The sequence below is a fragment of the Miscanthus floridulus genome, chromosome 18 (assembly GCF_019320115.1).
Source record: "Miscanthus floridulus cultivar M001 chromosome 18, ASM1932011v1, whole genome shotgun sequence".
Lineage (NCBI taxonomy): Eukaryota > Viridiplantae > Streptophyta > Magnoliopsida > Poales > Poaceae > Miscanthus > Miscanthus floridulus.
Genome location: NC_089597.1, coordinates 47795796 through 47811338, shown reverse-complemented (window position 1 = coordinate 47811338; position 15543 = coordinate 47795796). Strand labels below are relative to the sequence as shown.

Below are 15543 nucleotides of genomic sequence, written 5' to 3'. Positions count from 1 at the left end.
AATACTTATCATATCTCTTATCCTATGACTTACCCCTGTTATGAGTAGAATATTGGTTATGGTTTATTTCTCCATCAATGGTATAAGTTATCAATACTTGTCCATGCTAGACCTTCCTAGTGGTAAAAATATAAACAACGATACCTAAAATACTCTCGGGTAAAATGCTACAATAGTATATTATATGTGTGCTTATGGATACTTTTCATTTATAGATTTATATATATTCTCTCTAATCACATAATTAATAAAGAACTATTTAGTGTTATTCTAGTACTAATGCTATGTAGTACCAACACATATCTCTGGCATCATCACTAGGGATGACAACCTAGTAAAGTTAGGAGGTATAGGTTTACAATAGGTGGCTAAGTACTCAAATAAGTGACACGTTAATAAATACCAACAACAACCCATTGTTCAAATTTGTACAATCCTTTGGTTATTTGTTGTCCACTAATCCTTTGCAGACATGAAACAATGAGTGAAGTGAAAGATCCAATAAAGTGTCAAAGATTGACGAGCAAAAAGATGGCATGACAAAAGGACGAGAAAGAAAGGGTGCAATCTTGGAGACAAGAAGCTCATGAACAGTTCAAGCTACGAGGCTAGCCGAACAAGGAAAACTTCAAGCAAAAAGGGAAGGACCATCATGAGTCATCTACCCTTCATCATATAGTGTCATCACACTCCAATGACAAAGGTAACATCCTAAGGTAAATTGTTATTATTAAAAAAAGAGTTTTTCCTTGATTTGGGTAGGCACATAAATAAGAAACAAACATGTTTGGGTTACAACTCCATTACTCGATCCAACCTAACTAACTCAACATGTTCTTTAAGCATATTCCTAGCACCACTTTCTTGATCCCATAGCCTTAACCAAATAAGCTAAAAAAGTGCACATCTTATTTCTAGAAGATGATAGTCATAATCATGTAAAGATTGATACATTATGTAAAGATAGACAATCCTTCCATGGGTTAAGAAACTCAACCCTTTTGGCCAAATGTACATAAATGCTACATTCATGTTCAATCTTCTGATCTTACCACCCATGTTATAATTGAACAAAACACATAACATCAACTTCAATGTGTCTAAGGTTAGAAAAGAATAAGTAAAGTTTTGGTTCTGTTGGTGTTTCTCCACCAATAGAGCCCATGCACTTGATCTCTACCTTGCCTTTAAGAGCAGGACACACTTCAAGAAAAGTGTGGGGGAGTTAGTTAATTCCCTAATTTCTATAAGTGAAAGTTCTAAGCCTACCAAACTAAAATCAAAACTCAAAATCAAGATGGGTTTAGTGGAAGAAGGTGACATTACCATTGGAGGCGTCATCACAAGAATCCTCATCTTTAGAGTAAATCAAGGTATTTGATCAATGAACTTCACAAGGAGAAGTCCAGTTCAAAGGACTTGCAATACCAAACCCTCACCGAAAGAGCTAGCTTGGGGGAGAATCACTCCTGTGTATTCAGGTAAGTATTCTTTTGTTTTAAGTTTTAGTTTCATTTACATAGTTAAAAAATATGAATAAAAAACAAAATAAAAATTTATATTTGCATTAGTCATTTATAGTAATAATGTGTGATCTAGTAAAATAGAAAACAAAAAAAAAGGTGTGTCTAGTTTGCTTTAATTTGTTTTTAAGAGCTGAATAAAAAAAGAGGACTCAGAATAATCTCTTAAATGGAAATAATAAATAGTTGCTCTATTGTAGTTCCTTTCAAGTACCTAGTTTTCAGCCTTGAATTCTCCTGAGTTTTGGATAAGACTGTTTTGATATAAGGATTTACTCTGAACTTGAAACTCGTGGGTAGCAAATGCTTGATCTAAGTCCAGGTAATTGACGGATATGATATGAGAAGGTCTGAGCTGCTGTTTATCTTGTTCCAAGTGAAACCAAAGTTCTGGAGAATTATCTTTTAAAAAAACACAAAAATGCTATATGATGAGTTCATGTATGACAAAGATTGAATTTCTACTAGAGCCATACATTTTAATTAGGCTTGGAAAACTTCCACATATATGCTGCTTGCTTTTGCATTGAGTTTTGTTAAGCTTTGTTGACCCTTACGAGAGATTTATCATGCTCTTAAAATCAAGGTCACGTACACACCACCCAAATATGCACTACTCCTACGCTGGGAGTAGGCGTAGAAACATGCCTTCCATCTAGATCCACCCAAAAATGTTCTACTCCTACACTAGAAGTGAACACAAAAACATGCTTGATAGGTTTTCCATCCACCAAATAAATGCTCCAAGTTCTTGTTCCTATCTCTCAAAAGTTTTGTTGCAGAAAAGAGGCATGGGGCTATGCAAAAGTTATTCATAAGAAAAAGAGAAAAGAAAAAAAAGAGTTGAGAAAAAAATGGACATTGTTGACGGTCACTAACATCAATTATAAATCGTCAACATAACCTGCATATATACTTAATTCCATCACCAAACATAGGTATAGGGATCTAAACTAATAAATTCCATGAGTTTTGGTGAATCTGTGTTTTCAGCAAGGTTTATCTAGAAAGCTGTCAAGGGGGACCTATTCGTCAAAGGAAATCACGTAATTCCAGTAGCGAAACTGACGTAGGAAGACTCTAGATGACTCTAGGAGGCTCTCCACCAAAGTGGAGCCTGAGACACTGACATGTGGGGCCGGTCAACCCCACATGTAGGCCGCCTGGCCCTTGGGGTCTACCAGTCAGCCCCTCGTTGCTAAGTCGGTTCTCCACCACCTCCTAGGTTGCATCTATGATGTCCGTTAAGTCGGTTTGATCCAAGGGCTCACGATGGATGCTTCGACCTATATAAACAACCCTGTACCCCCCCCCTCCCTGAGGCATCCCTAAAACCATAATTCATATCATGAGGATCAGAGCCAGCTATCAAGAGAAGATTAGTTTTTCATAGGATCTAGTCTTATAAATAGAAATAATGAGATAGAGAGTGAGGGAAGAGTTTGGAGGAGGTGCTGGCCTGTCGGTGCTCTCTCTATGGCTTATAACTTGGTGGATTCAAGTTCTACCTGAGCTTGCTTCTGAGATTTCTCTAGTAATTAACTTCTGATTCAAGTAAGCATCTTGTTTATATTGTTCATAAGGTTTATGACTCTTTTGAGTGCTTTATTCTCTACATAGGGGGAGTAAAGTATTAATCGTAAGTGTAAGTGTGGTGCTTAGACTTGGGTTAATCATAGATGCACCCTGCATTCCAGAAGGTGGTAGATCGCGTGAGTGACATAAGTTCTATATAGCCTGTACTATATAGCTTCGTTGATCATTTGTAGTCCACCTCCCATCTAGAGGTGCACGTAGGACGCGGTTGCGAAGGAAAGCATCCTCTGCTAGTATGTTTCCCTAGTAATATCCCTAGTTGAATAGTAGAAGACATGAGCTTACCTAAGTCAGAACTAGAGAACCTTAGTTATCCTCTCTACCCTCCTATTTATCTTAACCTTGTTGCTACCCCTAGTTAAGTTAGACTGTAGTTAGTCTCACACGTTTCTCTGTGGATACGATACTTGGAGTACATCTAGGTGAAAGCTATAGTGGTATCCATGCACTTTCGGATTAATCTATGTGAGTTAATAAATACCAATAAGCTTTCTGGCACCGTTGCCGGGGAAATGGTTGCTAAATTAACTACAAGTCTAGCTTAACCTTTTATCTTTTATTCTTTCTTTTATTTTAATTTTTCCTTTAGCATGGATTCCACTCCTATCTATCAATATGCTAAACCCACGAGCACAAGCCTAAAGCCACCAGAATCCTCAGGCCCTATCATAACACCTGGTTATGATCTACACCTGTATTTTATAAAACTGATTTAGGGTAAATCCTTCTTGGGAGAAGTCAATGAAAACCCATACTTGCACCTACAAGAGTTTGAACAGATCTGTGCATGCTTATGTATCATTGGCATGTCTGATAAGACCTTAAGATGGAAGTTGTTTCCGTTCTCTTTGATGGGAAGAGCTAAACATTGGTACAGTCAAACCATAGGAAGTATGCAAGGAGATTGGGAAACGTTATGCTCTAAATTTTGTTTACGTTTCTTTCTCATCTCTAAAGTGGTTACCTTCGAAAAGAGGTTCTAAATTTTAGACAACTAGAAGAAGAATCTCTTGGTACATCGTGGGATCATTTTAACGAACTTATCATCACTATCTTGGACCTTGCCATTCAAGACCCTGTACTTCTTCAAAATTTTTATATGGGTCTTAGAAAGGATTCTAGGGAATCCCTTGATGCAGCCTCTAGAGGAGCTTTCCTTCATTTATCTGCTAGTGAAGCAAGGGCTATGCTTGATAGAATTAGTGGAAAGACTCCCTACACTAGCATTCATAACAAACTCCTCGAAGAAGAGAAGGAATCCTCTCCCGAACAAGAAGAGAAAGTTTGGATAGCCAAATCACAACCACTCTGATCCCAAGATTTAGCTATCAATCTTGAACCATCAATACCCCAAAATCCTCCAAGAGAAGAAGGAATTCCACCTTTGGAAATCCCTGTTGAAATTAAGGATGACCTCTTTGGTGCTGATTTTGGGAGAACATTAAATAATAAGCCTTCGAGTGAATATAATTCAAATCCTTTCAAGAAGGGATCTCTTAGAAAGTGTCCTTATTCCCATATAGTATAGTGAGAAGAATTCAAGGATGGCATGTCTAGTGATGCCATAGAAGGAGAACCAAACCATTTAGAAGCAACTCCTATCCTCTCCCCTTCTATGCCCGCATTAGATGTTTTATCTGAACCCATCTCTCAACACATCCTTGACCCCGGTGATCCCTCTTATGCTCTTTCTCCTAAGTCTTATGATGACCCTAGAAATCCATTAATACAACCAAAGTATAGGAGCCATAAAGACCACAAGGATGACCAAGAAGAGCAACGACAATGGCTCGAATCTATTAAGAACACATATGCCGTTGCTAAAGAATGGATGGACAAGGATGAAGCCTTATGGGTAGAATCCAAATTTGGTTTAAATCCAAATGGTGAGTTTAAATCAACCTCTTTAATAAACATAACTCATCGAAGTTTGGAAGAAGCCTTAGACAAGACCAATCCGAGATCACCAATCCAAGGGAAATCTTGGACAATAAAATGACCAATGAAAGTCATAGGTATGGAATGATTGAGATAATATTTTTGCCTATGGACATTCATGAAGAAACACCCTTGGAGCTTGAAAAAGAAGATTACATCAGCGAGCATGGAAGCTACTTCATTAACACCTCATCAAATCCATGCTCACATGAGAAATCTCCTGAATCAATTGGTGTCTCTAACATTGCCATACACGAGATCTTCAATCCCCTCATGCTTCCTGTTCATAAAGACTTTGAAAGGGTGGTTGTAGATGCATATGTTTATCATAAATATTGTAAATCTCATTGGCATGAATCTTGAGATAGGTATACAAAGGTTAGTGTTGGAGGGAAAACCACTTCACCAATTTGGAACACAATTCGAAGGTTTCCTAAGGATGACCTTCTATCCTAAAACAAGCACTTTCGGGAGATAATATGAGTTTTCAACTTCTACTATGATACCCGTGTGAAATGAGCATAGAATATAATTGTGAAAATATTCCTTCGAATATTTTTGTCACTAACCATTTCAGGTTTGAAACAAAAAGAATGAAGGATGACGATGCAAGGTATGTCCAACCAATTATCATGCAACATTGAATCACATTCACACATGAGAGTTCTATCATCCAAACATGATTCTGCTTTGCAAAATTCTAGTGTGGGGGATGAACTTCTCTAAAAAAATCTTATGCCATGTTGCTAATTCATCTTGGTTGTCTCTACCTTTAAGTCATGCTCAATTTGCTAAACAACAATCATGCTCTTTCATCTCTATTTGAATAAATCTTTGTAATGCTTTCATGCCACCTTTGTTTACTATAGTATGTTCAAGGTTAGAAGTATGTTCATACATCTCATGAATTAAGCATGGTGCTTAGTTTAGGAATGTTGATCTTACTTTCAAAGGTTTTTTAAATTAAGCGTGGTGCTTAGGTTAAAATGCTTTCCTAGATTAAATTAGACAAGGTGTCTAGTTTGATTTTTGAACCAAGAATATGCTATAGTAGATACTGGTCATTTTGTTGGACTAACCCCAAGTAGGAAACTCTTAATTCAATATTGGTAAGTCACAAGATGAATTCAAATTGAAAATGAAGCAAGGCACATGATGAACCTCAATAACTTTGCACAAGAAGACACAGCTCATTCATCATAGATGTTAGAACTACATACCTCATTCAACATGGATGAAAGAACTGTAAGTACCAAAGTTCATTCACTTTGTCTTTTGCTACAAGTTACCTTTGCCTTGAGCCATGCTTGTATAAAACATGATCTCTATACTAAAGTAATTCCAAAACCATCTTTTCATTAGCATAGAGAGAAATTACAAAATTCTGGACAACCAACCCATGTTTCAAAATTGTATATTCCTCGGGTATGTGTTGTCCACTAATCCTTTGTAGGCATAAAACATTGAGTGAGGCAAAAGGTCTAACAAGGTGTCAAAAGATCGAAGAGAAGAAAGATGGCATGACAAAAGGATGAGAAAGAAAGGGTGCAATCTAGGAGACAAGAAGCTCATGAACAGCTCAAGATGCAAGGCTAGCCAAAAAAGGAAAACTTCAAGCAAAAAGAAAGGACCATCATGCTTCATCTACCCTTCGTCATATGGTGTCGTCATGCTACAATGACAAAGGCAACAGCCTAAGGTAAATGGTCATTATTTAAAAAAAAAGTTTTTCCCTGGTTCTGGTATGCACATAAATAAGAAACAAATATGTTTGGGTTACAACATCATTACTTGATCCAATCTAATTAACTCAACATGTTTAGTTCTTTAAGCTTGTTACTATCACCATTTTCTTGATCTCATAGTCTTAACCAAATGAGCTAAAACATTGTGCATCTTATCTCTGAAAGATGATAGTCAAAATCATGTAAAGATTGATACATTATGTAGAGATAGACAATCCTTGCATGGGTTAAGCAATTCAACCCTTTCTACTAAATGAACTTAAATGCTACATTCATGCTCAATCTTCTGATCCTATCACCGATGATATAATTGAACACATCACATAACATCAACTTCATCTTGTTCAATGCGTCTAAGGGTTAGAGAAGAATGAATAAAATTTTGATTTTGTTGGTGTTTTCCCAGCAACATAGCCCATGCACTTGATCTCTATCCTGTCTTATGAGCAGGACACACTTCAAGCAAAACGTGGGGGAGAACAGTCGATTCTCCAAATTTCTACAAGTGGAGGTTCCGAACCTGTCAAACCAAAATCAAAACTCAAAATGAAGATGGGTTTTGGCGGAAGAAGGTGACATCACCATTAGAGGCGTCAGCACAAGAATCTTCATCTTCAGAACAAACCGAGGTACGCGATCAATGAACTTCACAAGGAGAAGCCTGGATCAAAGGACTTACAACACCGAACCCTCACTGAAAGAGCTAGCTTGGGGGAGAAGCACTCCCGTGTATCCAGGTAAGTATTCTTTCTCTTTTGTTTTAGATTTTAGTTTCTTTTCAATAGTTAAAAAATGATGAATGAAACAAAATAAAAAGTTATCTTTATAATAAATATATATAGCTATAGTAATAATGTGTGATCTAGTAAAATTAAAAACAAAATAAATGATGTGTCTAGTTTGCTTTAATTTATTTTTTAGAAGATGAATAAAATAAAGAGGACTCAGAATAAACTCTTACATGGAAATGATGAATAGTTGCTCTATTGTAGTTCCTTTCAAGTACCTAGTTTTCAGCCTTGAATTCTCCTGAGTTTTGGATATGACTATTTTGATATAAGAATTCACTCTGAACTTGAAACTCGTGGGTAGCATATGCTTGATCTAAGTCTAGGTAATTGATGGATATGATATGAGAATGTCTGAGCTATTGTTTATCTTGTTCTAAGTGACACTAAAGTTCTGGAGATTTATCTTTTGAAAAACACAAAAATTATACATGATGAGTTCCTGTATGACAAAGCTTCAATTCCCACCAGAGCCATACATGTTATTTAGGCTAGAAAAACTTCCACTCATATATGTTGCTTGCTTTGCATTGAGTTCAGTCAAGCTTTGTTGACCCATATGAGAGGTTTGTCATGCTCTTAAAATCAAGATCACGCACACACCACCCACATATGCACTACTCCTACACTGGGGGGGTGGGTGCAAAAGCATGCATTCCGTTTAGATCCACCCAAAAATGTTCTACTCCTACACTGGGAGTGAACACCAAAAACATGTTTATTAAGTTTTTCATCTACTAAATAAATGCTCCAAGTTTTTGTTGCTATCTCGCAAAAGTTTTGTTGCAGAAATGAGGCATAGGGCTATGCAAAAGTTATTCATAAAAAAAGAAAAAAAAGAGTTAAAAATAGATAAGTGTCCGAGATATCTGGGTACTTAGATGCCCGCCTGAAAAAAAGAGAGATGAATAAGATAGCCCCTGCTTTCTAGCATGTGTTTCCAAGTTTCAAAAAAGAGATAAGTTTACAAGGAGCAAAGTAGAATTAGGTTAGCCACCATATATATCCACCATACATCCACACACATGCACATCTTGATTTGATTGTATGACTCAACTCTCTTTGGATCTGAGGTTTGACTTTACAATATAAGCATTGCAAGTATGCTCTAGCTTTCTCCCTACCTATGAACTCCACATAAGCCTTAGTGGTAGGAAGAGAAAAATGCATAACATTTTCATTGCCTTGGTGAGGATCCACAAATACCACATATATTGAGAGACTTGAGAATGTCATACAATGGAATCTCTAAGTTTTATTTTGAAAACTTATAAAAACTCTAGAACAATGGTGGAACAAAGCGTTTGAGACATAGTACTTGACTTGATCACTCTGGATTTCAATTGCTCAAGATCTAAGTGAAGGCTAAGAAGCCCCATGATTGAAGGTAACATGGGTAAGTTTGAAAGTCAGATTAGTTTATCCGGAGGAGAATTTTTTATTGAACGCATGTGTACTTTTAAGGCGTGAAAGCATTGTAGCAACTCCAGATCCATTGCTGAGTTAACTTTGCTCAGGGACTAGCAAAGGTTAAGCTTAGGGGAGCTTGTTGATAGTCACTAACATCAATTATAAACCGTCAACATAATCTGTATATATACTTAATTCCATCACCAAACATAGGTATAGGGGTCTAAACTAATAAATTTCATGAGTTTTGGTGAATTTGTGTTTTCAGCAGGGTTTATCTAGAAAACTGTCAAGGTAGACCTAGATGTCAGAATTAATCACACTTAATTGTGGCATAAACAACTATAAAAGGTTCTAGAGGACACCAGAGCACACCACGCCGAAAATTGGGCCAAAAGGCCATGAAAGTGGGCTAGCCGGCCCAAGGCCTAGACCCGCTGGTCTACTCCGGAGCCCGTTCGGCCTCCGCCGCCTCGTATGCGTTTCCAAGATCTACACCATTAATTTAAGGCGGTTTATAGTCGGTGCATCCAACGGTGATCTAGGGAATTGACGCGGATTGATGACGTGGCAGTTCCTTGCCCCGTACTCCATCCCCCCTATATATAGCAGCCCCTACCCCATCCCTAGAGCCATCCTAAAATCCTAATTCATATTCTCCTCGTCAGGATCAGAGCCAGCTATCAAGAGAAGATTAGTCCTCTATAGGATCTAGTCTTATAAATAACAGTGAGATAGAGTATGAGGGAAGAATTTTGAGGAAGTGTCGGCCTGTCGGTGCTCTCTCTACGGCTTGTATCCTAGCGGAATAAAGTTCTACTTGTGCTTGCTTCTGAGGATTCTCTGGTAATCAACTTCTAATTCATGTAATCATCGTGTTTATATTGCTCATCAGGTTCACAACTCTTTGAGTGCTTTAATCTTTAGGACGCTCTAGGTTAAAGTAGTAATTGTAGGTGTAAGCATGGTGCTTAGACCGGGTTACTTGTGGATGTACCCTACACTCCGGGATCGGTGGTAGCTCGCGAGGGTGACTTTTATAGCCTCGTTGAATCCTTTGTAGTCCACCTCCCGTTTGTAGTTCTAGCAGGATTTAGTTACTATAGAAAATATACTCTGTCTGTGTTTCCCTTAGTAATATCCCCAGTTGAACAATAGAAGACATAGCATCCGAAGTTAGGACTAGAAGACCTTTGTGATCTCCTCTATATTTTTGTTATCTTAAGTCTTGTTGCTACTCCGAGTTAAGTTAGATGTAGTTAATCTCACATGTTTCTCTGTGGATACGATACTTGAAATATTTCTAGGTAAAAGCTACAGTGGTATTCGTATGCTTATGGATTTATCTGTGTGCGTTAATAAATATCAACAGACATCAAACCTGCATGGCCCTCCTGTTGGTCAGCTTTGCTACGTTTTAACTTTCTCTGCGACATGCTAGGCCGTGTGCCGACTCTGTCACTCAGACGTGCTAGCTTTTGCTGATGTGTGATAGTAATCGGTGTCATCAGTTAGAGACGTGTGACTTTTAGAAATCACAATAGATCCAATCATCCAATACGGATAACCATTCTATCTAATTGATGGACAAATGTCTTTGATTTTTGTGGAAATTTTCCTGCTCCTCTTGCAATAGGAGGCTTTAAAACAAAGTTTAGTTTTTTCAACAAAGAAAGAAGTCTCGGGTTGCTATTCTTAGGGATGAAAACGGTACGGATATTTTCCGACCGTATTCGAAACCGAATCCGTTTAGAGGGGTTGAGATCTGTCTGTATCCGAGTCCGGATATCCAACATCCGATACCGTATCCGTATCCAAATACTCAAATCGCATATTTATGATGTCGATATCCAATCGTATCCCATCCGACATAGTTGACACTATCCGTATTTGAATCCGAATCCGGACAAAAATATGAAAACAAATGTAATATTGGTGATATCCATCCGTATCCGATCCGTTTTCATCCCTAGCTATTCTACATTTGTAGTCATATCTTTTCGTAAGTATTTGTAGTCATTACTTGCGCAGGCATGACATCTGTCAGACGTCTCCCACGGGAAACACTGGCGGAACTCGAGACACCATGCCGCAAAGCCTTTGTCTTCTTGTTGGGCTGACGATGGACGCCTTTGGGAGCTGTATTTCTTCTTGCAGGTGATTGTCGATGCACTCCCTCCTCTCTCAACGTGGATCTTGCTAGTGAAATCTCTGTCCATGTTGGACGGGCAGCGGCGCCGTGCCTACGTCATGTTTCTTCTTGAAGGTGTTGTCATTGCAATTCCACGTGCGATTCCCACTTCGGTGGCTTCATTTTGACATCAAAATTTCTAAGTAAACGAGCATGTGAAAGATTGTAGTGTACAAGATCAAATTTTGAGGCAAGGCATCACGAGTTTTTAAGTATACTTGAATGCGAGGATTGCTACTGCATAAGTTTAAAGCAGTTTAGACGCAAGGGCATATAAGTTGGAAGCTTAGTCTTTCTGGCACTCTTAGTATTATTGCTCTCTCTTTTTTTGGTATTTTAGTTTGGGAAAGACTAGCGCGACGTCCGGATGCGGCATTCGTCCGGATGCCCGCGCCTACTGCCCGCCCACGCGCCTAACGCGCACCCTCTGCATGTGGTAGGAAACGGCGCATGCGGAACACTTGCATGGATGCATGAGGCTAACCGAAGGGACACGTGCACCGCGCCTCCGCCTCCCATTTTGTTTGGGCGGGCCCCACAGCGCATGCATGCAGCTCCTGCCCACCCGCCGGCACGGTGCTGCCGCACCTGTCCGCATGCTGCTGCTGCTATTATCGTCGCGCCTGTCGGCCCGGCCCCGTCTGCTACAATGGTACGCATGCGCCTGTGCATGCACATGGGGGGCGCCGTGCCCGCTTCGCTTCCCATGCACACACCAGGACCCCAATACTATCTTCTACCATCTTGTAGTACCCGGAGGTATATCCCCCACACTGTGCCCGAGGAGACCACCTCTGTCTACGCCCACTTCCCACCCCTGGTCATGTAATACTTGCAACATAAAGCATTTGCTGCAATATAGTCCGAAACAAATAAAACATTTACAAACATACGCTTATAACATATGTGTATCTGCAACATAATATTGTACAACTATAGATACTAAATAATTTTCTGCCACCTCCAGTGTTTGGAGCTGATACAAGTATGCCGTTGACTCCATCTCAGCACTAGCAAGCTCACTACCTGATAATGAACATAACACTATCTTGCAGTTGTTAAATAAAAAATGATTTGGTTGTAATCATGAGAACGCACTGATACTTTGATTAATATATGATATGTATATGATTAGCTTACTGGTCATAAAAGCACTGCTGATCTATTGTATTGCTGTACTTTTTTTCAAGGTTACTTGCTAAAGAGTGCAACAGGCCCATTATCGCTTCTATATGTATCAAACTTGCTAGATGATCATGGTAGAGTTTTCTCTGTTAGAGTTCTGCAAAAAGCCTTGGCTCCTTAAAATTGAGCATTATTAGGCGGCGCTTATTGTGGTGATTATCTGCCAGTTCTGCAAAAAGTCTTATCTGCTAAAATTGATTTTAATCCAAAATTGTGATCACTGGCAAATTAGTAGTTGTTAATATACCTCATTTGCCATCGGATGTTGCTAACATGGCGAATTAATTTTCAGATCAGGAGTTGGGGATTGTGTTGCTCTGCTTAAAGTTTGGAGAAGGTGAAGTTCTGGTGTTTCCCTGCTGCGTCTGCACTTTTGAGTTTCTGATCAACTGCTCCTATGCGATTTTTGTCTTCTCAATCTGTCACAACAACCATGGCTGGGCAAAAAGCCAAGGCTAATTAGTAGTTGTCATCTGATCTGTTGCATATGCAGCAGCAAGTATCCAACTCCATGCCCACCACTTTTTTTTCAAAAGTCAAAGCACTTCCTGAATACATTTCTAAGTAGTAAAACATGAACAAAAATATTCAGATATAGCAACGATACTAAATTTATGGTCTTTTCTTCGATTCTTTATTTCCCCTACAGCCACCTAGCTTGCACTGTTTTTCACATGCCCATATTGAATCGGGCACATTATTTCAAAGGCGCAGTATTGCTAAAAGTGTTTGGTAGTGTTGATGGACACGCCAAGGCCAATCGGTGATCGGGTACCTTTGGGGGACCTTACAAATACAACACATGGAGGTATATAAACTTTTACAGCCTTTCTACATGTTCTATGTTTATATGTTTTCAACTCCTCACCAAACTTTATTGAAGGGAATCATACAAAATCAGGGTTGGTGCCACTAGATGGGGATCGTAATTAGCAGAAGAGGCAGAGGGAGAGAGAACGGTATGCAACAATGTCTGATGAAAAGGGGACTGAAAGAAACAAGAAACCTTATCAGAGGTATAAGATGAGTAACCAAGAGAATGTTGATATTGAAAACAATATGGCTTCCCATTCAACAGGTATGGAGGTATTGTTGAGTGTCATTTTGACCGCCATTCATGTTTTAATTAATAACAATTATTATGTTTTGTATTGCAGATGCGAATACACATAATGAACACAGACGAAAATAGTGACCGGCTCCATAGGCATGCAACCTACAGTAATGGCTTTCAACAATTATCAGGTTACTTATTCAGCTAATAAAAGTATTTATTGGTGCGGCGCCTGAAATTATCGTGTCGTCATAGTTTGCTTATTGTTTGGTTCAATTTTAATTATATGGTTATATTTGTAGACGGTACGGAACCTTTCAGTTGCCTTGGTGGCACTGATGACATGCATGACATTGATAGTGAGCAAGATATCAGCACTATTCATGAAACGGGTACACTTTTGTATCCATTGCCTGATATTCTTGTGAATCGTGCCTGTGTTAGTTTCTTACAGGTGTGCTTAGACACCGTCCTAGCATGCATTGATTAAGATGACATTCCATGATATATAGGTTCCGGATATGCACCCAGTCCCATCAACCGGCTTGTCACGTGTCCAAAAGAGCGTAAGCGTGATCGTGATAGAGCAAGAAAAGCTACAATGTCTCTTGAAGAAAGGGCGCTACTGAATAAGAGACGACGTGAATTGTATGCACAAAAAAAGGCATCAAAAAGTCTGCAAAGATGCTACAAATGACTCCAAAGGAGACTTGCCAATCAACAGGTATAGCAAAACTATTGATTTCTTTATGGTAAAAAATTCCGTGGTGCCGTAGGATACTTATTATATCAATACAATTTTAGACGGTCCTATCCCTCTAAGCATCAGAGGAAACGAGGAATCACCCCCTCTTGGTGATATTGATGACAGTTTAACTGAGACGGATATCAACACTATTCATGAAACAGGTACGCCTTTATAGAATCGTGGCTTTGTTTTTAATTACAAAGGAGTTTGAACACCATTGTACCTGATACTATTGTGTAAAGTTTATTATCACACAATTTGAATTATTGTGTGTCCTTCATTGATGAGACATTGAGACTGTACTTTTTCTTATTACATTTAGGTATTGTAAATGCATCCAATTCCATTGACAATATTGTCACGTGTCCAAAAGAGCGTAAGCGTGAACTAGATAGAGCACGACAGGCTGCACTGTCTCCTAAACAAAAGGTGCTAATAAACAAGAGGCGACGTGACTTGTATGCAACACAAAATGTTGCACGAAAACTGCAAATGACTGCACAAGAGAAGAAGTTGAAATGAAAAGAGATCAACAAAAAAATACAATACGGCGGTGAGAGAACACCGAGCCAACAATCTGCATCCGGACTCAATCGCCATGGAGAGCCCTCACTTTAACCCTCAGCTTATTTTCCCTTCTTCACCTCAATCGCCTGAAGCGCCTTCATACGATATGGAAACACCCGAATCGAGGGGCACGCCTATTGACATCGCACTGACTGTACTTCAAAATCTAGAAGTCTAGACCCCTGAATTGGCTACGACATAGACCATACATAGGCAGCGAGTGACCACTAGAGAGGGAAATGCCCTTCTATCCCGTCGCAATCAGGCTTTTGAAGCAAACATTGGAAGAAGGGCTAGAGGGTGTGCGGATGGAAAGTGCAACGATTCGAGGTTGTGTCAACTGAGTGTGGTTTACAATGGTAATTAGCCTTGATCACTATATATTGTTGGTACTTTCACCTTTGCTCTTCTATTCCAAAAACTCATAACTTTTCTTACTATAGGTAGTGTCACCCAGGAACCTCCAATTCCACCACCTAATAACTGCACAGGTACACAGACACAACCGTCTGTAATTGACGGTACCTCGTCAATGCCTCCAAACGGTGCACAAGCTCATACGCCAGACTAAGATTGAGGATGGTATTTTCTTCATTAAATTTATCCCTTTTTTGTTTTTTTGTATGCCATTATGTTTCTCTCATCATATATGTGGCTGTGTTGCACAGACTATGATGAGGATGTCATATTTGAGGAGGACGAGGAAGAGGATGAGGCATACCTTTTCACCGAACAAGGTACACCGCATAATAGTTAAAACATTCTTTCACAAACTTTCTTTCAATGCATAACACATCA

General features: G+C 39.1%; 1 pseudogene; it reads left to right on the top strand.

Moving 5' to 3' along the window:
* The first annotated feature begins 13117 nt into the window (after positions 1-13117).
* Positions 13118-14353, top strand: LOC136520029 (uncharacterized; annotated as a pseudogene).
* Positions 14354-15543: the final 1190 nt, after the last annotated feature.